General features: G+C 26.8%; 1 protein-coding gene across 2 annotated transcripts in view; it reads right to left on the bottom strand.

Annotated features, from left to right (window-relative positions):
• The window catches only part of LOC100209380 (ribosomal oxygenase 1), a 120448-nt gene that overhangs the window by 61092 nt on the left and 32142 nt on the right, over positions 1–27214 (bottom strand). The window lies entirely within an intron of this gene.

Here is a 27214-nt window from a genome sequence, read left to right as displayed (position 1 = left end):
ACTGGACATGTGAGTGGGTCAGTGACTGAACAACTGGGTGAGACAGTAACAAAAGTATAAAAACTCAAGTCAGATTTTTGAATAATGGCTTTAAACCATTAAATAGATTTTATAAAACAATATAGAAGTGATTATTTAGACTTAAATGTGAATAGACAAATGTTATTGAAGTATGTAAATTAAAAAAAAAATTATAAAAATAAAAATATTGTTTATAAAATCTATGGTAATAAATAGGGGTGCACTGATGCTGATGAACTTTTAGCCAATGCCGATTGGTACAGACATATACTGATGCATTGGCAGTGGTAATAAATTCAATTTTCAACTCTTTTCTTTTTTGGCCATTCATTTTTTTTTACTCTTTATTCATAGATAAGATTTTTTTTTCAAATATAATGTTAATAGTCAATTTTGATGCTTGCTTATTTGCTTAAGTTTGCTTAATGCTTAGTTGCTTTTCTTATCAAAAATCAAAATACTCTAATAAAAATCAAAAAAGCCTTTTGATATAGATAAAAATAAATGTTCAAAACAATTTGTAAACTTTGCAAAATAAAAATATCAAGAAGAGAAGCATCTGGCAGAATTTTTTTTTTTACATTTTACATTATATTTACATTTATTGACTTTAAACTTATCTCTTTGTATAGTTTGGATCCATAAGTCATGTAATTGCTCTCTTATATTATAAAAAGAAACTAAATGAAATTACATTTTTGACATGATTCCAGTTTCCATTACTGAAAAAGAGCGGTCATTTAGTAACCTTTTTCTAGTCAAGACAATGCTAAGATCTATAATGACTCAAAACCAATCTGCTAGTGCTACAACAAAATGATTGCAAATTTCTATGAATAAAGTTCGAATAGTTAATTTCTAATGAAGGCTCCTGATAAAAACGGTTCAAAAAATATTTGAAGATTAAGTGGATCCAGATATATATACATAATAACTTAGGCTTATTCATGCATTTTCTTTTATGGAATAACTATACTTTTGCATACAATATAGAAACACAAAAATAAAAAAAAACTTTTTTATTGGATTTTTAAAACAATTGGCATCGGCTGATGGTTAACAAGACCAATGCTGATACTGATGCATTGGCTAAATGATCGATGCATCGGCAGGCACATGCCAATACATAGGTGTACCCCTAGTAATTAACAATATTTACCTTAATATTGCATTTTTAAAAAATATTGTTACTCTATTATTTGCATATTAAAAGTTATTATTTATTAATATATTTTGTTATATAAATTTTATTTTTAAATGACTAAATATAGATTTTTTTGCCGCATCCTGGTTTTATATCCACTGTTTTAAAGCTTATATATGTTCAGTTTAACAATTTTATAAATCTGGCTGCCACTAGGTGTCACTTCTGTTTATCTTCTTGTTTAAATTCTTGTATCTAACAAAAATCTGTAGTTTTTACTTTTCTGACTTATACTGTACATAAGTATCTAGTATTTTTAAATAAATAGACTTACCATTAACTAAGCTTGTAATATTTTTAGAATACATTTTTAAAAATTAGAATGTTTTGCAAAAATAATATTGATTGGAGCCTGGGAACAATAACACCCAAAAAAATTGCACTCCTCTGCCAAATGTGACCAGAGAGAGTTAATGAAAAAATTAATTTTTACTATCTTATGCTTAATTTAAATTCATTGATAGACTTTAAATTTCATCGGACAATTTTCTATTATTAAAAAGTTTTGATGATTGACAATTTAAAGTTCTGACCATAACTAAAGTTATGTTGCAATCATGAGGGGTTGTAAGTTTTACATGATCATAACTTTTAAACACTAAAAGTTTATACAATGAAATTTGAAATCTGTCAATGAAAAAAGAAATTAAAATTTATTATAAGATGGCAAAAAATTGTTTTTTATTTAGCTTATAGATATTTAGCTTACAACCCTCATATTTGAGGTAAGCGGTCAAATTCTTTCAGGTATTTTAGTTCCCAGGCTCAAACCACAGCAATTTTTTTCAAAAACAGTTAATTTAAGGATTAAGTTACTTAAGTTTAGAATTTGCACAAAATGTTTGAAAGTTTCATATCTAAAACATCAAAAAACCCATGAAATCTACTAATTAGAAAAATGCCCATGAAATCTACTAATGAAATCTACTACATGCCCATGAAATCTACTAATTAGAAAAATTATTTAAGCGAGAATATCTTTTTTTTTCCACAAGAAAACAAGTTTAGCAATCTAACTTGCAAGAATTACCACTAATTAGTCATATTAAACCTCAAATATGCTAAAAAATCTTTTCTTTCTTTTAAGAGCGTTTTTCTAAATAGCACTAAGTACTTTTTTTCAAAAACTAAGTTAATTCAACATTCTAACGATTTAAGTTAGGAACTATTTTAACATATTTTATGGGTTCAGGCCAGCAATTTCACTAAAATATAATTTGCCGATTTAGTTTTTACAACTTTTTTCATATATTATGGACTTAAGGTTGGCAATTGTTTTTATAGCCTGCCGCTACAAGGAAGTGCTACTACATCAACTATCTTATAGCCTACTGCTTCAAGGAAGTGCTGCTGCATCGACTGAGGGTTTGGTTAAGGCAAGCAGTTTTTTTTTTGTGCCACTTTTAGCAAATGAATATTGATGTAGATGCATGAAAGTTTATCTAAAATATACCTTTAGTACTAAAATCAATTTAAGTCATTTTTATGCTTCTGGAAGTTAGGGGTTTACACATTATTGCACCATAAAAAAAGTAAATTGTATGATTGTAAAATGTTATTTTAACCATGAATTTATTTGCACAACCGAAGTAATGCAGTGTGAAAATGGAGCAAACATGTTTAGTTTGTTGTTGGTTAGATTTTATACTTTCCAAAATATATATACTTCAAGAAAATAACAAAAACTTTTGCAATTTTCATGTAACATAAGTTAAAACTAGAACTTTAGTAAACTTGGATTTACTAAAGTTCTGGGGCTTTTTTGTAAAGTTTTTGTTGCATACAAAATGAACAATTACATTTTTACGTAATTTGTATTTGATTAATATTTTTATTTTAGTAAACAAATTGTTTGTAAATGCAATTAAGGGGGTCGTCCATAAAGTACATCACCCTATATTTGTCAATTTTTAACCCCTTTCCTCCTGTTACAAACGACCACCTACACCTGCACACCCTCTTCCTGATAAACTGTGATGATAAAATTTCCTGATAAAAGATTTAAATGTAAATACTTTGCAGTATTTTAAAAATTCGACCTAATGAAAATAAGGGTATATGTTCGTAAACATAACAAGTGTAAGTAAAATTTTTGACAAAATAAAAGATTTAAATGACTTAATAAGTAATAATAAAGTTGTACTAAAGTAACTTTTTAAAGTTGGTCTTGGTCTTGTGGAAAAAAACTATTTTTGATTTGATAACTTTTATAAATGTTATGAAAAATCACTCAGGAAGAGTGCCACCAGTTTTTATAAAATTGCCTTTGTCAATTACTTTTGATGAATGTGTTTAATACTTTTGCAATTCTTTTGTTCCAAGATATAAATCCACAAAAATTATTGCTCTTTAACGTATGTTAAATATATAGTATTAAAAAAACAAGTTTATTTTTTTTAGCCGGTCACCTCTGATGAATATTTTAATATTTTTTTAATTGGTATAGAAGTCTCAACATATTGTGAAAATTTCCAATACAATCTGCTTTACTGATTCACAGAAATTTGACCTAAAAGTTGAATCAACTTTTCTAGCTTATTTCCTGCGTAAAGTAAATGGCATTTTCAGTAATAAGCTTGGCCAGATTCAAAAATTTTTAGCTTATTTTATTCTTCAGACAGCTTTCGTACAAAATAGTCAAAAATTTAAGTTACAGTTTAAATAGTCAAACATTTGATAAAGTTGTTGTGTGTAATGTAAGTTAAAAATGGAATTGCCCCCCCCCTTCCTCAGACACACATAAATATATATATATATATATATATATATATATATATATATATATATATATATATATATATATATAAATAAATAAATAAATATATATATATAATATATATGATATAATTATATATATATATATTTTTATATATTATATATCTAAATAACTGTTTTTTTATCAATTGTTTTTTGAATACCTTGTGGATTTAGTTCAACAGTTGTTTTAATATATTTTGTGGATTTAGGTCAGGAGATGTTCTTATATATTTTGTGGATTTTGGTCGGCAGTTGTTATACTTTTGTGGATAAAAGTCAGCAATAGACCTTTTCCCAGATAATTACATCACTAAAACTACGCATTGCATTTTGGGATTGCCTGGGAGCAAACAAAAGTTAAATTCGTAAACATCCTGCAGTTTTATAATTAGTTTTTTAAAAGTTGACCATTATTATCTATTTGGTTTACAAATATTTTTTTTTCATTTGCAACACTTTTTTGTAATGGGTAAAAATGATCACTGTGCAGTTTTTAGTTGTAACAACGATCGTTGATACAAAGATAAGTCATGTTTTGAAAGACCATATTTGGAAAATATTTAGTTTAAGCGAATTAAAATTTTTTACTTGTAAAGAGAAATATTTTTCCACATGGAGTAAAATTATTAACAGAGAAATAGTCGACCCTTTAACAAAAAAAAAAAGCTATATGCTGTAAATAAGAATACAAAAGTATGTGCAAATCATTTTGAATATGGGAAGCCAACTGAGCTATCCCCTCATCCAAGGTTATATTTGAAAGGATACAAAATATCTCCTCCTCAAAATAAAATAAAATTACCAATGCCTCAATATACACCTATTAAAGTTTTTAAAAAACAAAAAAATTCACACTTTTTAAGTACCTGTACCACTATTAGTAGCAGTAACAATAACAATATTACCCAACAGTCTTCTCTGTCAATATTTCCTCCATGTCTATCATCAACATCATCTGATAAGCAACTTTCTCCACAACAACTCAATTTAATTACTAACATGCCAGGAACTTATCTAACACCAACAACACTTTATAAACAAAGTAGTCATAAAAGATTAACATGGGAGGCAGTGCTTTCTTTACCCAAAGCCATAAAATTATATACTGGGTGTCCAACTGAAAATATTTATATATTGTTAGTCGTGTTCAAGCTAAACATAAAAAAATTACTTTATGGATCATAAATGTTCATTTGAACCAAAGCAATATCAATTAAGTCCTACTAGTAAACCTTCAAGTAGAAGGAAACCTGGTCCAACACAACAGCTTTTTGTTGAAGATGAAGTTTTACTTACTTTAATGTGTATTCAATTTGACTCACCTTTACAAGATTTAACATATTGCTTTAAAATTTCAGTAAGTCACGCGTCTAGGATTTTAACTATATTTATAACTTTATTAGTCCAAGAACTTGAACCATTAACATATTGGCCTACTCCAGAAGAAACATTAAGTTTTACACATCCTCATTTTATTAAAGATTTTGTTTGTGTTGACGGTATTGGTGACTGCACTGATCGAACTATTCAAAAATCTGCCAATGCTAAAGCTCAATATCAAACATATAGTTCTTATAAAAGTAGAAATACATTAAAAAAACTTACATTTTGTACTAAAGGTGGTTCTATCACTTTTGTTTCTAATGGTTACTCTGGATCTTCCTCAGATTGTTTTATCACAGAAGATTGCAATATTGCAAGAAGATTCACACCTAGTTTTATTGCACTTTTTGATAAAGGTTTTAATGTTCAAGATTTATTTCTATCAAGGCAGGTAAAATCTGTAATTCCACCATTTTTATGTTGTGAGCAACAGTTTACACCCTCTGAAGTGTATCATTGCAAGTGCATGGCACGTGCAAGAATACAGATCGAACGTGTCATTGGAAAGCTGAAAGAATTTCGACTTCTAAAAAATACTCTGCCGATTACATTAGTCCCTCTAATAGATGATATATGGATAATTGCTATTGCCATCGTTAACTTCACATCACCTCTAGTAGAAGCAACAGCAGTATAAATTGTTGTTCTTGGTTATTTTTGTTATTTTTGAATGGTGTTTTTTGAACTAGTTGTACCGTGTGCAGCCTGCAAAATCCTGGTTGTTTGAGAGTGGCAACCAACCCTGTTCATTTTTTCTGAAAAAAAGGACAGTAGTCAATAGCCCCAAGGGTCCCAAAAACGGTCAAGGGGTCTGACCTGGATTTTAAATACTGTTGTGTTTGCTCTACAATTGTTGGTTATTATTGTGCTATCTTATAGAATTTGATTAACTTTTTAATTATATCGGCATTTTAATATTTATGCAGCATGCGAAATCCAGGTCATCACTTGGCACTCCCCAGACCCTTTTCAAGACTGGTTTGAGAGAGGCAACCAACCACTATTCATTTTTTCTCAAAAAGGAACAGAGGTCGGTTGCTCCCCTTGGGCAGGTCCCAAAAATGGTCTGGGGTGTCAAGTTCTGACCTTAAATTTTTGGTTATTGTGCTATTTTAAGAAATTTGGTAAATTTTTTATTTATATTGGCATTTTAATATCTATGCAGCATGCGAAATTCTGGTCATCACTCAACAACTGTTCATTTTTTCTAAAAACACTGTTCATTTTTTCTAAAAACAGAACAGTGTTTACCTGCCCCCCTCAAGCGGGTCTTGAAAACGGTCTGGAGGTGCCAAGTTCTGACCTTGATTTTGCTCCTAAATTTTTGGTTATTATTGTACTATTTTATGGAGTTTAGTTAATTTTTTACTATTCGCATTTTAATATCTTTGCTTGCACAATTAAATATCATTCATTTTAAAAAACTGCAGATTTACAGTCAAAATAAGCTTTAATCTTCAGGTTATAGTCACATTGATTTATTTATATATCTACTATAGTCATTATAGGTATGCAAACATGATAAGGTGTCAAATATCCAGTGGTGTTCTCCTCTGAAGTGTATCATTGCAAGTGTGTAGCACATGATAAAATACACCCCACACATTTTTTGGACAAAATCAACAGTCAAATGCCAGATTGCAGAAGTAAGAACAAGATTAGATATTGAATGCCAAATATCTAATATGCATTTGACTAATTTTGCTCTTGTTCTCACCATCTACCATTTGACAGCTGAAGTCAAATTCCAAATTTAGCATTTGACATCAATAGGATTTGACATCAATACAATGTACAATTTTATTACTTTTTATAAATATTATTTAACAAACATTACTTTTTGTTATTTTTGCTTATTTGCCCGAGTATCTAACTTAAAAGTTTCCACATTTTAAAGAATATTTATATGATTGTCAGGGTTATTAGGGCGTGTCAACTTTCACCTTTTTTTAAGTTTCATGGTACAGTTTTTTATTTATTGTAAATATTATCTAAAGCAAGAAAGTAATTTTAATTATATATATATATATATATATATATATATATATATATAAATATAAATTAAATTAGTAAAAAACACTTATCTAACTTTTTTCTTCAACTTGAAGTTTCACCATTGCTGGATCATTAGGAAGAGTCCTGATTCTTCCTGATGATAAGTCCGGACTCTTCCTGATGATCCAGCATTGGTGAAACTTCAAGTTGAAGAAAAAAGTTAGATAAGTGTTTTTTACTAATTCATCATTGCTCTTTTCTTTAAGAACATTTAGCACTATTTGTAAAATACACTAACATAATTTACGTATATATATATACATATATATATATATATATATATATATATATATATATATATATATATATATATATATATATATATATATATATATATATATATATATATATATATATATAGTTTGTTGCATTTGGGAAGAGCGAAAGGAAAAAAATGATTCTTACGCCAACATATACGTCATTTTTAATTACTTTTGACTTTCGTCCAACATTTGCGTGTTGTCAGAAAGTTAAAACCATTAATTTACTTACAAATTAATCGTTTTTTAAAAAAACCACAAAAACGCAAATTTAATTGACCAGAATGCTTTTAAAAACATTCTGAATATTTTTAACAATATAAACAATGTTTTTATTTTAATTTTTGTTAATAAAATGTTTTTATTTTTAATTTTTTTTAATAAAATGTTTTTTTTTTTTTACTGTAAATCTTGCGCGGAGTGTTGCTACATCGACTATCTTATAGCCTGACTTGCAAGGGAGTGCTGCTACATCGACTGACAAATAGCCTGACTCGCAAGGGAGTGCTGCTATATCGACTGACAAATAGCCTGACTTGCAACGGAGTGCTGCTACATCTACTATCTTTTAGCCTGACCTGCAAGGGAGTGCTACTACATCGACTGAGGGTTTGGTTGGGGAAGGCAGTCTATCAATTATTTAAAAAAAAAAATTCCGGTCTTGCATTTTAATTTTTTCTTTTTGTCAACAAAATATAGAAAAAAATTTTCTGACAACATATAAGAGTTCCATATACATATATATATATATATATATATATATATATATATATATATATATATATATATATATATATCTATATCTATATCTATATCTATATCTATATCTATATCTATATATATATATATATATATATATATATATATATATATATATATAGCTTCACTTTGTTACCCCAAATAATTTTTTTCTTTTAAATAGGTCAAACTTGGTATTAAAAAAAGCATAATTTATTATGGATTTTAAAAAAATAACCATTTAAAACATTTGTCATCAAATAGTTTTGACAATCTAGACTTTCACATAGATATCTAGTCCTTCATATGTGTATTCTACATAATTTATAGAAAGTTATTATTTCGTTTTGGTTACCTAATTTAAAAAAATTAGTAGAGACAGTTGTAAAATGATAAAAAAGTCCTTTGGTGTGATGATAGTGCTACTATTATACCAGTAGCCACTGGGAGGCTTAAATCTGACTACACTGTCTTCGCCTAATTTTAAATTTTGTATAATTACTTATTTAAAAAAAAACATTGCATAATCATTGCAAGAAATGATTAAACATATATAACTATGTTCTTTTTAATAATGGGAAATTAAGACCCCCCTCCCACTTCAAAACCCGTGTCATTGGCCCTGTACCGTATATACCTTGGATCTGTCACTATTCATCCCAATAACTTAAAATCTTGCAAACACTAAAACATTTTGTAGTTTCTAGTACTAGTACTTTTTTAATACTTAGGGTACCCTTAAAAGTTCAGGTCACACTGCGATTGCACTTGCATAGTGCTGAGGGCGCATACGATGTCAGAGTGTCTGATTTTTCTGAGCTTTACCTGTTTCCCTGATTTAATTTGTAGTAACAAAAATTCAACTTCAGAAATAAAGCACTTTATTTTACATTAATTTTTTTAGAAAAACACCTTAATTTTTTCACATTAATTTTTTTAGAAAAACACCTTGCTATTGCAAATAAAAATATAGGTCATAAAACAATCTGCCCACATTATGTATAAAATATAAAACTGATAAATGTCTAGCCGATTGCAGCCATTTCCCCTAAGGTTACCTTGATTTTTCCTAAATTCAACCCTAATTCCCTGATAGTTCTTTTTTTTTTTTTTTTTTGCAGACATCTGAATTCCCTATCCAGAAGTTCCTGCATGTGATATTTTTATTTTATATATTATTACAATAAATTGTCAAAAAGTTGGTATATAAAAGTTTAACAATGTCAAAGTTTGTATCTTAAAAAAAAACAACGAAATAAAGATATTGTGCCAAGTAAAGAATTTTAATTTAGTAAATAATCAGATGTAAACTGACATTAAAAAATAAATAAATATCTATACATAATAGTGCATTACTAATAATTATCACTGTTGTTGATATTCCTATATTGATGAATGATTACACTCCTACTGAGTCTTCTATTTTACATCTTCTTGAACTCTTTTTTTGTAACCACCTCTCGTGGAAACCTTAAAAACAAACAATTGCAAAGTTAGCATCGGCTAAGGTTATCATTCATTAAAACTCGGCTAAGGTTATCATTCATTAAAACTCGGCTAAGGTTATCATTCATTAAAACTCGGCTAAGATTATCATTCATTAAAACTCGGCTAAGGTTATCATTCATAAAATGCTCACCATTTTCTTACTCCTGATTCCTACAAATTTCTTAATTGCCCCTGTATGGAATACTGTTGTCACATTTGGGCTAGTTTTTCCAATGATGTCCTTTCTCTTCTTATATATACTATAATACTATTGTTGCATGAACCAAATCTTTTTTTAATTATGCATGACTTGCATTCAGCAAAGTCCCTTGGTTTAATTATAGAAATAGTGTTATTACAGCATCAGTATCCATATCAGTAAACAGATAATTTTACTGTATCTATTCCTTCATGCTCTAAAAACTTTTATTTGTCTAGTTTTTTTCCTCACACAGCCTTCATTCAACCACTTTCTTGCTCTTTAACTTTACCCTAACTCTTAACTGAAATAGTGGTTACTTACATCCTTGTTGGTAGTGAATTAGATTTTAAAAAATCAAACATGAAAATGTTTATAAAAATACTTTGAATTTTTAATTACCTTCCATCATTTAGTAGAAGAAGCAAAAAGCGTATAAATTTAGTATTTTTTTTTTTCAATTATTTTATTTTTATTTCTTTATTTTATTTCATTTATTTTTTATATATATTTCTATTTTTTAAATTTATTTTATTTCTATTCTGTTTCTCGTATGAAATATATATATATATATATATATATATATATATATATAAATATATATATATATATATATATATATAAATATATATATATATATATATATATATATATATATATATATATATATATATATATATATACACACACACACACACATATATATATATAGTCTGAAAAGTTTCCGACCTCGACGCAACATGAAGATGGCAGCAGTCATAAATAAAAACAAGTGAATTTTGTTTGTTCATATGTTGATAGTTATTCACCAAAGTTTCAGCCATTTTGAACGTGCAGTTGTTATGTAATAGTTGTTTGAGTGAGTTAATGCGAGTAATTTTGTGAAAATGGACAAAATCGAGTGTCGAGCCGTCATTAAATATTTGTTATTGAAAGGCAATACACCTATGCAAATCAAAGATGAGATGGATTCTGTGTATGGGGACTCTGCACCATCATTTACTAAAGAAATTTTGGGCAGCTGAATTCAAATGTGGCCATCAGAGTTTGGGAGACGATGAACGTTCAGGACGCCCAAAAACTGCAACTACCGATGAAAACATCGCCAAAATTCACCAAATGGTGCTAGACGAATGCCGAATTAAAGTGAGAGAGATAGTAGATGTTATGAACATATTAAAAGAACGTGTTAGTCATATATTACATGAAAATTTAGGCATAAGAAAGCTGTCCGCGTGTTGGGTGCTGCATTTGCTCACGTTAGATCAAAAATGTGTTTGAATGAACATTTCCAACGCTGTTGGCGCTGTTTAGGTGCAATAAATTTGAGTTTTGGCAACAATTAATTACTGTAGATGAAACTTGGATACACCATTATACGCCCGAAACAAAAATACAGTCCAAACAGTGGGTTGCAAATGGGGAACTGGCTCCAAAAAAAGAAAAAACTGTTTTTTTGGCTGGGAAAGTGATGGCAACTGTTTTTTGGGATAGTTGTGGAGTTATTTTAATTGATTATCTTAAACCATTACAGGAGCATAATATGCATCATTGCTTGACAAGCTAAAGGAACAACTTGCGGAAAAATGGCCACATTTGCAGAAAAAGAAAACCCTATTTCACCAAGACAACGCACCGTCTCACACCTCAGCAGTTGCCATGGCAAAAATCCATGAATTACAGTTTGAACTGCTTGACCATCTGCCTTACTCACCAGATCTGGCCCCAAGCAGATTCTTTTTGTTCCCTCATTTAAAAATTGCGCTCGGAGGTCAGAGATTTTCATCAAATGAAGAGGCAATCACCTTTGTGAACTATTATTTTGCAGAGAAAATTGCCGAGTACTATTTGGACAGGTTACAGAGATGGGAGCATTGCTGGGAAAAGTGTGGATTATGTTGAAAAATAAAAAATAAAATTTTGAAAAAATGTCTTTTATCTTTGTTAGGTTGCAAACTTTTCAGACCACTTTCGTATATATACTTCCTGATGAACCTACTGATGAACCTATTAAAAACATTGACCACTCTATTTGTAGAATAGACGAACATAATATATATATATATATATATATATATATATATATATATATATATATATATATATATATATATATACATATATATATATATATATATATATATATATATATATATATATATATATATATATATATAATTTTCTATTCTATTTATTTTATATATTACCACATATTTTTATTTTGTTCTTTTCATTTACTTATTTTATATATATATATATATATATATATATATATATATATATATATATATATATATATATATATATATATATATATATATATATATATATATATATATATCAGTGAAGAACCTAGAGTTTATTTGGGGATATCGCTTTTTTTTCAGCAACTTTGGGGTGGGGTGATGTTTTGAGTTTAACCCCCTCCCCATCTCTATCTCTCTCCTCCTCTTTCCCTTTGTTAAAACCGGTGCTGCGACAATGATTTTAATCATCATTTTTTCAATTTTGATTTTAATTGTTGGTGTTTATCTTGTTTAGTTTTATCCTAGGATGAGGAATTGATTTAAAATAAGACTTAAAAAATAATAAAATTGTTTAAAGTATTTTAACATTTATTAACTATAATTTAGTATATTTAATTTTAGTATTTATTAATGTTTTAAATAATCAGTAATAACATTTTTAAATACTTTAAAAAATTTTAAATAATATTTACATTACATAATTTATTTACATATATTAAATCACGCAATATTTGTAAAATTAACAAAATAGTTTTATGTCTTGTATTCGAATAACTATTTGAACAAAAAACATAAGCATTTAATAAATGTGTTTACTATTTATTTTAATTTAAAAATTGTGATTTAAATATTAGCAAATCTGTTCATTTAACTTTTACTAAAGGTTAATAATTTTTGAGGCGATTTTAAGGTGCCTTTTAAATTAAAGATAATTATAGAGATAATTACAGTAAACATAATTTAAAAAATCCTATATTATATTTAAGCCGCTGCGCGGAGAAACAAGTTGAGTGTGGTACTACCAGGGACATGGTGGGGATCGAACTCGTAACCTCTCGCTTACGATGCGAGCGCTCTACCACTACACCACTACCGCATAAAGTTATTGTAATAATTATTTTTATTATTTTAAAAGTTACTAATTGAACTAATGTTCAGTAAGTAACCGAAGAACAGTTATTTCACGTAATTACGTAAAAAAGCTATTTCTTTTTAATTCATTTTATCGACCGAAAGAAAAAATGAGGCAGCCAAAATAAACTGAAAATTATTTATATACTACTGCATTCAAAACTGAAATTTTTTTTCCTATTTTTAATAAAAAAGCAAAAGAAAAATTAAGAAATCAAAATAATAAATATATATATATATCGTCGTTGGCCAGGTAATATCTCACTTGTGTAAAAAGCAAAATTTTACAGGAGACTGAAAAAACTATATATTTCAATGAAATGAGGTTTTAAAAGTAAGAGTAAAAAACAAATAACTAACAAATTATATTATAATTTGTTAGTTATTTGTTTTTTACTTGTTTTAAAAGTAAGAGTAAAAAACAAATAACTAACAAATTATATTATAATTTGTTAGTTATTTGTTTTTTACTTGTTTAAAAAGTAAGATAAAAAAACAAATAACAAACAAATTATATTATAATTTTTTAGTTATTTGATTTTTACTCTTACTTTTAAAACCTCATTTCATTGAAATATATAGTTTTTTCAGTCTCCTGTAAAATTTTGCTTTTTACACAAGTGAGATATTACCTGGCCAACGACGATATATATATATATATATATATATATATATATATATATATATATATATATACAGACACACACACGGGGCTGGGTGTGTGTGTGTGTGTGTGTGTGTGTGTGTGTGTGTGTGTGTGTGTGTGTGTGTGTGTGTGTGTGTGTGTGTGTGTGTGTATACATATTCATGTTTGATTTTTTATTTTATTTGATTATGTATATGTATTGATTTTATATAGTCTTTAGGTAGCATTTTGTAATTATCTGTTAATTATTTTAATTTTAATGTATTTTGCTTTTCTACCTTTTCAACTTGTGAAACAAGTTTTGGATGACTTTACTGCAGGTGTAAGTGGTTCTCACAAAATCTATGTCATATAAATATGGAAGCATAACATTGTTAAAATATGTAACTAATTTTGGTAAGCACTTAAAAAGAAATTTGGATCCTTAGCAATACGAAATGTACAAGATTCTTTGGGTAAGTAAATTTCAAAGTCACAATAATTGGCACCTGTAACAAATATTTGGTGCTTAACTTCGGTTTAATAAGGGTGATTAAGTTTGATTGCAAAATTTTCATTACTTCTTACTATAAAACAAGAAGGCATTGAAAAGTATTTTGAAATGGTTTTATCTCTTACTTTTAAAATCTTCAGGAAATGGAAGATGTAGAATATTGTCAACAACTAACTTCCTTCTTTGACTGTTATCCATTTCATTGAAACGGCTATCAGTGGTAGGTAACAATGGTAGGTTTAAAGCTTTTTAAACTTTTTCTATCAAAAGTGCTTTTTGGGCACTTCATGAACTAAGCGGGACACCTCTTGATAATAAATACATTTTAAGTCATCTACTTTCCACTTTGACAAATCTACTGAAATAAAAACCATATTCAAACAAATAAATAAAAATAATTATCTAGACTAATGCAATAATCGCTGAATTTTCGCATAGAATTATATATTTAATAAGTTTGTTTGCTCCCAGGCGATCCAAAAAGCAATGCGTGTTATAATGGCGTCACTATCTGGCAAAAGGTCAATTGTTTTAATTTATCTTGTAAATTTTGGTCATCAATTGTTCTTCTATATCTTGTGGATTCAAGTTGGCAATTATTCTAATAATTCTTGGGGATATAGGTTTGCCCTTATACAAATACACTTCGCTGATTTAGTCTTGGAATTGTTTGATCATATTTTGTAGAATCAGTTCAGCAATTAATTATACTAAAATATATTTTGTGGATTCAGTTTGACAACTTTTCTCATACATTTTTTGAAATTAGGTTGGCAATTAATATATGTATATATATATATATATATATATATATATATATATATATATATATATATATATATATATATATATATATATATATATATATATATATATATATAACTGCCAGGCAAAAGTTTCTGGTCACTGTTTTTTGTAAAAAAATATATAAAAAAACAAGTTAACTGATAACAATTAACCAAATATCATTACAAACAATTACAAACTGATCAATGTCTTTAAACCTATGATAAAAATAAACTAGTTTATACCATATAACACAAACAAAAGTTTATACTTTTTTTCATCAAAAAATTCACCTTTTGCTTTCCTTACTGCACAAATATTATTCTACACTCGTTGCAAAATTGACCACAAATAAGTGTTGATGTAGGACACTCATTTTTTACCTCACAATCCAATTGTTCCCATAATAACTCCATTGGATTGAGATCAGATGATTGTGGGTGCCATGTCATAATTTTGAGTTATACACAAGCTTGTTTTTGCAAATAGTTTGTACAGTATAAAGATGTGATTTTTGGGTCATTATCCTGTTGCAGGCTGTATACACTGTGAATGTAATTTTTCAGTAGCTGTTTGCCCCATATAGATCATAGGATTCGTCCATACACTATACATTTGCTTAATACACTTGATAGTTTATATCTGTCCAATTTGAATGCGCTAGAGCCCATTGAAGCCTCTTTTTTCGATTTATTGCTTTTAGAAGAGGTTTTTGAACAGCTACTCTACCATTTAAGCAAACAGTTTTCAAGCGACATTTTACAGTTTTTTTTGAAATAGTTTTATTATAAGCAGCATTGAAGTTTTATTATAAGCAGCATTGAAGTTAGATGTTATTTCTTGGGTTGTTAATGGTCTATTTCATTTACATAAGAGTATAATTGACCTCAGCCTTTGATGTTTTGCAGGGGCGCCTAGTTTTAAAATTTAATATCAACTATTACAGGTAAAAAACTATTATAACTTTTAGTGACCGGAAACTTTTGCCGGGTAGTGTGTATATAAATATGTGTGTGTGCATATATATATATATATATATATATATATATATATATATATATATATATATATATATATATATATATATATATTATATTGTGGGTTTAGGTAGGTAAGTGTTGTAAAATATCATGTGGATTTTGGTCCTTATTTGTTATAATATATTTTTTGGAATAAGGTTAGCAGTTGCTTAATATATTTTTTTGGATTTCAGTGATAATTATACTAAAATTTTTGGGTTAGTTTAGTAACTGTTTTAATATATCTTTTGGATTTAGGTCAATAATTGTTCTATAATATCTATATAAATATATATCTATTTATCTTTTCTTTTATCTATCTCTCTCCCTCTCTATCTCTTTATCTATCACATCAGACATTGTCCGGCACTTGTCCGGTAAAAAACGACATCTATTGGTCATTTTGTCTGACCCATATTTTATGTGCATTTATTTTCTAATAATTTTAGTTGTTCCAAAATTATTAATAAATTCAGTATTGTATATAACTTTATTTTTTGAACTTTTTATTTTTTATATAAATAAAATTTGAGATTGAACACACTACTACGTTAATAAAATATCTTATTTTTTTGAGTTGATTCATTTTTTAAAAGACGCCAAAGCATTACATTTTTTTGAATTTAGTAGCCTGGTTTTTATTATTTATATTAAAATGTTGCAATTAGTTATTAATTAAATTAATAGTTTAGTATTCATTTTATTTTTTGTTCGATAGTTTTTATAAATTTCAAATAAATATTTTAGCTTTTAAAATACCTTTTAAACTTGTTTTATAAAAACTTTAATGTAATAGTTATTTTAATGTTTATAGAAACCAGTACTTTTTATTACACTATTAAATTTGAGTTGTTACGCAACATTTGTTTTTGCGCTAATAATTTTTGCTATTTAAAGTGTTTACAAATTAATCCTAGAAAAGTTTGTAAAGATTTACAAAAAAATACATATTTGTATAAACGTAATTATGTATAATATTCTTTAATAATTTAAATAAAATGGGTTTATTGTAAACATTATAATTAATTTGTTACTTGATTAATAAAGTAATAAGTAAATTTAATATTTATAATAATTAATATATAATAATATATTTAATATATTTGCATAGTAATTTATGTATTTAATAATTTACAAAGCATTTCGCAAAGTATAATAATTTCTAAAAAATGCAATATAAATATATTTTCCTTTTCAAATTTTAGTTTTTTGAGCTTATATTTTTTCTTTTTCTTTAAGATTTTTTGTTAGATGATTTATCTTACGTGTGGTCGAGTTGTAAAAACAAAATACCTTATGCGCGGTCAGGAATGGTGTTCAAATGCACTTCTTTAATTTTTATCGGACATGTCTGGCAAACTCGAGTCTTTATTGGACAAATTGTCCGGTACAAAAAAGTTTGTTATTTCGAGCCCTGTATATTTTATACAGGGCTCGAAATAACAAACCTGATCAAACTATTAGCCCACCTTATCAATTTTGTTAATTTGTGATGATTTAATGTTTTTGGTGCCATATAAATCTGATTGCAATATTGTAACTAGTTGATTTATATTTTTTTGTTTATAACTTAACACTTTCAAGCTTTTAGAAATATAAAATTATATTTAGGGTGGCAACAATTTCAGGGAGATAAGTGGCACCTGTTTAATTCATAAAATTCATTTTTGTCATCCATGCTGATTGCATATGTTTTCTTTAAGTGTAGTGATGTTTTTTTAACCATTGTTATTAAATTACACAAGATTTGTATTTTAATGTACTTTAGAACAATTTTTAGGCAATTATTTCAATATTTATTATCTATTATTCTATAAAAACCAATTTTTATTTCTTAAAATAGTTTCAGTAAAAATAAATTGCTTAAAAGCTCTAAATTGCAAAATGGGAAAAAAAGAAGACATAAGTTCTGAAAAAAAAAAGCAATTATTCAATATATTTTGACCAACAAGCATTCCTCAATAAATGAAATATCAAGAAAATGTGAAAAACAAATCCAAGACAAATTGAAAAATGGCTTCCCATTATGTGTTCGGAGACAAGGCAAATGCGGTCGAAAAAAGAAAATAACACCCAGGAATGAGAGAATGCTAGTAAAAATAGTAAAAGAAAATAGATTTGCAACATGTTCTGCAATAACCAGCAAGTTAAATGAGGTGGGAATAAATGTAGCGAAAACCACTGTTCAACGAAGTTTGCATTGATTGGGTATTAGAAGTAGAAGGCCAGCACAAAAGCCAAATTTAACCAAAGCACAGAGAAAAAAAAAACCTGGATTGGGCAAAAAAGTATCATAGTTTCACTGTTGATGACTGGAAATTGGTAAGACATTATAATACAATGATTAGAAGTTTTTTCCTTAATATTTCAGTCTTTATATTCTGTGATAATTTTTATTCTGTTTTCTTCAGGTATGCGTCTGTGATAATTAAAAAAAAAACATAGTAGAATCTTCAAAAAAACTCTAATGCTGTCATAGATACTTCATTTGAACTTTGTTAACCAATCTAAAGTGTAAGAAAATGAAACAACCCGCACAACTTAAAATCATAACTAAAAAACAAGTAATATCTGAAAGTAGAAAAAAACATATATATTGCCTGCAAAAATGTAAAGATTTAAACACGTAGTGAAGGATATAAGAAATTCTCCGAATAATAATAAAAGACGAAAATTGTGTCTGTGAAAATTAAAACAAAGCTGAGTAATGAATGTAAGATAATATAGCATAAAAAGTTCCTTGATAATAGTAATAATATAAAATCAGCTAAATCATATATTAAAAAATATTGTAATAAGATTAACTAAATACTAAAATAAGACCAGATAAATTTAAGCCAAATGAGTGGTTAAAAAATTATTTGGGTGATGAAGCAATAATATTAATAGTGATATAAAAACGATGTACGAAGCGGGAAAAAATTGTTTAGAAGTAAAGTCTTCTTTACGGTCCGAATTAAACGTAATTTTGAGACCATAACAAAACAATGTCAAAAAGACGCTCATCAACAAAACATGTCGAAAGCCGCTAGTCAAAAAGAATCGCTCTTATATATATTTATATGAATACTAAAATGAAAAAACGATCACACAAGATAACCACATATACATAATATAAAAATCTGCATTTAACATTCCAACCACATACTATATATTAAAATAAAAAATAACCTAAATAAGAATGAGTTCAAACAAAGATAGTTTATCTTATAAAAGAACAAAAAGCATGCAAATGAATAATCGTGCTTAATGACCGTAACACTAACCCTTACAGGCTAGGCCCAATATTATTTAAAAACTTTGGCATATATATAATTCTGACATATATAAAATTTGCCGAATGGTCACACACGAGCAGTGAACGCCTGAGGGAATAAATGAAGTACATTAGAATAAAGGAGGATTACTTTTCGAACAAAGCATATTTTGACAGTTGTCAAGACAAAAAATAAAGATTAATAGAGGAATATTTAAAATGTAAATAAGACAACAATAATAATAAACACTAAATTGTTTTCTAAACACTAATATTAACAAAGATAATAAAAGATATAAAAAATATGTCACCAAACAAAAAATAAATAAAACAAAAAATTGATTTCAAAATTAAAAAGTAAGCATACAGCAATGAAAGGCCTCAGAATGGAAAAAAAAGAACTAATGCCAATGTGTGAACATAATTTGTGTAATGATTAAGTAATAAACTGGCGTTTATTACTTAATCACTACTCTATTACTGGCGTTTCGATGAGGATCAGCACTTATAACTAGTTTATCCCGTCAGACAAACCTCATCGCCACTTATGCTTTACCCTGCGAGTTACGCCTATTACATACTGCAGTAAAAAAGGATTCACTACAAATAGCCAAAACCCAAACATACCCAAATTTGTAAAGCACTAATATTTTTTTGATGATATGAAAATTGTTGATCTACTGCACAATATAAGTAAAAATAATTAAATAAATCTTAATATTTCAGTCTTTTTATTCTGTTTTCTTCAGGTATGCTTCAGCGATGAGTCTACCATAGAAATTATGACTAAAAAGGCTCAATATCTCAAAAGGGCTGTCAATGAAAAATTCCATGAAGATTGTATAGTCCAAACAATTAAACATCCTTCTAAAGTCATGTTTTGGTCAGTTATCAGCGGGAAAGGCATTGGTCGACTGTTTATTGTAGATGGAATATTAAAACAGGATCAATACAAAAAAGTTATTGAAACTTGTCTTTTACCTCAATTGAAGGAATGGTTTCCAAATAAGCAAAAAAAATAATTTTATGCAAGATGGAGCCCCATGCCAAACAGCAAAATCCATTAAAAAATTATTAGCTTCTCAAAAAATTTTACTATTGGATTGGTCAGGGAACTCCCCAGATTTAAACCTTTTAGAAAATGTATGGGAGTTATTAAAAAGAGAATTTTCCACTGAAAAGGTCACAAAAAGGACCCAATTGATTGAAAAAGTTATTTGGCATTGCAACCATAATGCACATTTGAAAGAAATGGCTTTAAATTGTCTCCATAGCATGTCAAATCGCCTTTGCGCAGTGACTAAAAATAAGGGAGGATCAACAAAATATTAAGAATTTCTCTTAATAAACATATTCTTATCAAAATTTTGTGTATTTTATCTTAGAAAATAATTATATTTTATATAAATAAAAAATTTGTTTTTGTATTTTTCAAGAAAAAATCAAATTTTACTACTAGAATGAGAAAAATTACAAAAATAGCAACGTGGGCTAATAATTTATATATATATATATATATATATATATATATATATATATATATATATATATATATATATATATATATATACATATATATATATAATCTTTGATAATCAATTTTTTTTATACAATAAAATGTAGAGTTCAATAAATATGGCTGTATATAAACTTTTTGAAAAAATATACAATTACTTTTATTTAAATATATATTATTCTATACTTTGCTGATTTATTGTGATCAGTGTCATTAGTTATAATAAATAAAAAATTTTTTAAAGAAAATTGTTATAATAAATAAATTGTTAAAAAGATTATTAAACAAGCATAACAAAATGCAAAAATAGATTTACAATTGTCAATGTCAAATATTCTAATAAAAATATCTCCCAAGCGTCTTTTGTCACTTTTTTACCATTATCCTTATAAAGAACTTTTTGCCACTTCTTTTTTTCAACTTTTGATAAACTTTAACTGTTTCTGATAATTCTCAAATTTTCCAAACATGATATTCTGGAGCAATCTATATGGTATTGAGATGCAACCTATAAAATGTAACTTGGTATGATTTGGAATGTATAGTAGCACCCGAACTTGCTGATTTTCATTTTAAATTATTTTTCTGGAGCTCAATACATCTTGATATAATTTTCCTTTTTAGTTTCACCAATTATTTAGTATTTGGAGGAAGATTTGTCTTGTTGCAGATTGTATTGTTTAAATTTGGAGCTGATGAATAATGCCAATAGTAACATTAGGACTGATGTTTGAGTTTAGTTTAAGTTGAATATTAGTTATTGCTTTTTTTCGATGTATTTAATTTCATAAACTCCATGCATTGTGCTTGTAATATTATTATCTAGAGAATTAAATTGTTTTTGGTAATTTTCGAGTTCAACAGTGTATTTTATGGCAGAATTTTAATTGCTCAGGATACTTAGAAACATTCGTTGCTTTTTTATTTAGCTGAAGCAAGCATGACAATTGTCTATTTATCTCATGAAAGTATTTGGTTCACATCAAGGGTTGAATTAAGCGATCGCAAAATGCAAAATCTGGAAAAAAATCTGGTCTTCAAAATTTTAGTTTATGCAAAACTGTGTTCTTTGTTTTTAAGGGGCAAATCAACTTAAATTAGTTAGTGAAAAAGTTATAAAAAATAAAACAATAAACTTACGACTAAAAAAGTAATAACACTCTAATAACTGCACTAGTCACTAACTGCATAATAAAAGTAATAAAACTATAATTGTGTTTATATTTCATATTTATTGTCTCACATACCCTTTTGTTTTATTTTTTATTTTCTAACATTTGATATTATTATTATTTTCTTTTTTATATTCTATTTTTCAGATTGTTAAACGTTGTGTTATCTCATTTATTATCTCTTATGTCACCTCATTCATTTTTTCCTTTTTTTGTGTTATTGGTCTGACTTTTTTAATAGTTATTGTTCTTCTTTTTATTATTATTATTATTATTTTGGTACTAAGGTAGGTAGAATAGTAGGTAGAATGAACCGTTTACTTATTTTGTTTACTTCTTAAATAACTACTTTAAAGAGGGTTTTAATATTTTAATATCTTTAGAGAGGGTTTTAATATATAATTTTAATATCATTAATAAGTTTTAATATAATATGAGAATAAAATAGATCAGAGTTATCTGCAAACAAAATAAAACTTAGCAAGTTCGAGGTAAGAGATAAATTATTTATTTAAAAAGAAAACAGTAACGGTGCAAAGATTAAGCCTTGAGGAACTCCACATTTTATTATACTTTTTGTAGTTTTATCATTTTGTATATTGAATGTATTGCTGTCTGTTTAATATGTATTCTTTACACCATTGTAAATAATTATTATAGTTATGCGAACAAGCTGCCTGGTAATAGAATTACCAGGCAGCTTGTTTGCATAAGGAAAAAAAAAGAACAAAAAAATAAAAAATATATATATAAAATAAGATAAAAATAAATTTAAAAGAGAAAAAAAATAATGTGTATAAAAATATATATATAAACATAAAAAATAAAATAATTAAGTAAATAAATAAGAGAATAAGATCATCTGAGATTTAGAAATTAATTGTCAATAGTAAGAAGTTTTTGTTGAAGTTTTATTTTAAATGTACAAAAAGAAGTAGTTTTGATGTATAAAGTTTAGAATTCCATAATTTTACCAATTTTGTAATTTTGGTTATTTTCTATAATAATACTTTTTGTTGTTTGTTTTTTGCTTTATTTGTTTATTTTATCAAGGTGTCACTTCAATGATTAGTTTTAACTATATGAGTGACACCGAGCTTAATTTTGTAAAATTACGTCTGTAATTTTTGCAATTTTATGATTAAATAAATTGATTAAAAAAAAAAAAACTATTGTAAAACACTTATAACTTAAAGTTAATTTTTTGTTCAAACAAAATTAGTAATTCCAACCTTTAAATAAAGTTTACAAATATAGGTAAGCTACAAATACATAACATTTACAAATATACGTAAGCTACAAATACACTTAAACAACTATATAAAAACGTACTTTATAAAAAGTTTCACATTATGAAAAACGTTACTAATAGACCGTTAAAATGCGCGTTAATTTTAAAATCAACCAATAAAATTTTTTTATTAGTAAATTTTATAATAACACTATTATAGTGTAATTACTTTTATAATGCAGTTAGAGTTATTACTTTCGTTGTTGTTTATTGTTTTATTTTTATAACTTTTTTGCTTACAAATTTTAGATGATTTGACCCTTGAAAACAAAGAACACAATTTTGCGTTAGCTAAAATTTTGAAGTCCAGATATTTTTCCAGATTTTGTGTTTTGCGCCAGCCTAATTTAACCCTTGCACATGTATGAATAGTAGCTATAATAAAGGCTTTCCATTTTGTATTCTGTAGAAAAACTTCCGCCATAACATCGTTTAAAAGCAAATCTATAAGACCTGAATTAGGTATTATTTAGATTTTGTTTTCTTATAAAAAATTGGAAATACTTAATGTTCTATTAATTAATTCTATTAAATATCTACAATAGAAAGTCTAGTTCTTTAAGTCGTCGAAGTCACTCAATATATCAATAATAATGTGGTAGTGGTGTAGTGGTAGAGCGCTCGCTTCGTAAATGAGAGATATCGAGCTCGATCCCCACCACATCCTGATAGTACCGCGCTCAACTTGTTTCTCTGTGCAGCAGCCTTGTTCATCATCGTGTTTCGGAGTTATAGAGTTGAGAGAGGGTTATAACCACAACTAAGTAGCCTCCTTGCCTGTAGTGGCCTTCATGGCCTTGAGGAGGTAAATTAACATAAGAAAAAAGAAAAAGAAAAAGGAATAGCTTCGTCAATAGAACAAATATAAATTAACTTTATCAAAGTCTGGTTTCATTAACAAAACTATTCAAATTAATAACTCTTTTTTTGTTTTTATTTAGCGTTGAATGATATTAAAAAGGTATTCGGATGTTCCATATGGTGGTGTGTTGATTGTTTATATGACAAAACACATTAGCTTATAATTTTTGGGTTTGTGCGTATATATTAGGTAGCACACTATCTAATGGATACATTTTAAAATATGTAGTTTTATCTAACTTACCCTCTTTTCTTAATTTACACAATTATTTTTGAAATTTGATAGTAAGTGTGGGTGTTGAGTCATGATCAATAACTCTACTATTTTTAATTTATTCTTCTAAATTAAGAGATGCATCCTTTTAGTAGAGCAGGTTTAACAACTTGATTAGGAGGATCTATTTTAGGATCTTTTTAAATTTGATGTAGTTTGTAATTTATAATATTTTTCTTTTATTTCAATTTTTTTCATAATATAATGGTAATTTTTATATTTGTTAACAATGAGCTAATTAATGGTTATATTTAGGTTGGCAATAGATAATTTAATTTTGTGGATTTACTTGCACATGTTTAATAGAAGGGGTGGTGGGAATAGATAAGAAGATGGGAAATTAAGTTCAGATTTAAAAAACGGTAGAGGAGGAGGGTCTTAATAAAAGGGTGGGTGGAAATTTTTTATTAAATCTAATTCTAATTTATCATCAGTTTATGATCAAAACCTCGTAATCCAAATTTTACAGTAAAAATAATAAAACAATTTTATTACAGTGTGACTTGTTGTCAAAAGCACATTTTTTAACAGTTGTTTTATAATAATTTCAATAGGATTTAATATGATTTATATTATATGTTTATATAAGTTTTATATTATACTTTATACAAGTTTTATATTATACTTTATATGTTTTGTACTAAATGTTTATAAAAGTTTTATATGTTATATACTAAATGTTTATAAAAGTTTTATCTTACAATGAGGAATAAATTTCGAGAAGAAAATTCATAGACAAAATGGTTTCTATGCTAAAGTTGTTAAAATGTCCATGAATTCCAACAAAATAACTATGAAAGCACAGAAAATGTAATACCTCACGATAAATATTTTAATAATATATCTTGTAAGTTTAGGTCGGCAATTGTTATGATACATCTTGTGGATTTAACTTGGTATTTGTTATAAATTATTTTATAGAATTAGGTCAGCATATGCTCAAATATATTCTGTGGATTTAGGTAGGTAATTGCTCTAATATATTTTATGGATTCGAAAATTGTTTCAAAATACTTTGCGTACTTAGGTTGGCATTTGTCTTGATACATCTTTTGATTTAGGTTGACAGTTGATCTATTATATTTTATTTATTTAGGTCAGGAATTGTTTGAATACATTTTGTAGATTTAGGTCAACAAAATTTTAAAAATGTCTTTTGAATTTAGGTCAGTAAATGTTTTAATATATCTATCTTTTTGGTTAATATTTTAATATATCTATCTTTTTACCTATCATAGTTATTTTGTCGGAATTCATGGACATTTAGTTTACTATAAACAACTTTAGCATAAAAACCATTTAGTCTATGAACTTTTGTTGATTAAGGTCGCTAATTGTTCTAATATATTTAATGGATGTAGGCCAGCAATTGTTCTAATATATCTTGTGGATTTAGGATTTGTATTAAAATATCAAAAAATAAAAATAAAATTTGTAAAATAAATTATCTAGCAATGAGAAAATCTTAGAGAAAAAGAAAAAATCTAAGCTTAAAAACTAAAATTTGAAAAGGAAAATATATTTGTATTACATTTAAAAAAAAATATTATACTATGTGAAATGCTTTGTAAATTGTTAATTACATAAATTATTATGTAAATATATTAAATATTATTAAATACATAAATTATGTAATTATTAAATACATAATTAAATAAATAATAAAAATACAAATTATTAAATACACGTATTTACGAAAAGCGCATTTTGAAATGCCTAGAGTTGTCAAAACAAATTGCGTGGTCAAGTTGTAAAACAAAATGTTTTATGCGTGGTCAGGAATGGCATTCGAACGCACTTCTTTAATTCTTATCGAACATGTTATAAATATATATTATCAGACATGATATAAAGGTGTTATTAGGGTGACCATAAAAACAATTTTTTTTTGAAAATCATTGCACCCACCCCCTTAAATGTGTTTTATGTAATAAAATAATACAAGATTTAAAATTTTTTTTGAATAAAAAGTATATTTAGTTGTGGCACAAGACCTTAAAATATAAAGCAGGCCCCTAATATTATCAAAAAACAGTTTCTTAAAAGTGTATCATGTTGGGTCTCAAAAAAAGCGAAATTATATAAATATTTCAAAAATATTCATTATTTTATAAACTTAATTGTACTCAAATTTACATTACCTTGTTATAATCGATACATATGAAAAATTGTGACAACCAACCCCACACTATGTGACAAAGAAACCCCCCAGAGAGATGGTTGTAATACAGAAGAGGTATTCGAGAAACAATTTTACAGCAAAATATATTCAACTAAATATCATGAAAAGGTGGTAATATACTGGAAGTAGTTCAACTAGCTTATTGCAACGTTTGCTTTAAATTTAATGAAAAATAAAACCTAAGCAGTGCGAAATGTAAAAATTGTAACAACCAACTCTACTCTCCCCTATACATACTGTTATACATACTGTTATAATATACAGATAAAGTTAATTACAAGAAGAAAAAAAACAACATTAGAAAAAAATATTTACTGAAGAAAAAAGCAATTATAATTTATTTAACGCTTTTTTCAAATTATGGTGAGTTTTTTACTACATTAATAATGTAGTAAAAAACTCATTTTCTCATAACTTTTTTATTATCATAATGATTATGATAATAAAAAAGTTAT

Source organism: Hydra vulgaris, chromosome 09 (assembly GCF_038396675.1).
Source record: "Hydra vulgaris chromosome 09, alternate assembly HydraT2T_AEP".
Taxonomy (NCBI): Eukaryota; Metazoa; Cnidaria; class Hydrozoa; order Anthoathecata; family Hydridae; genus Hydra; species Hydra vulgaris.
Note: the sequence above shows the minus strand (reverse complement) of the source record. Positions and strands in the feature narration are given on the sequence as shown.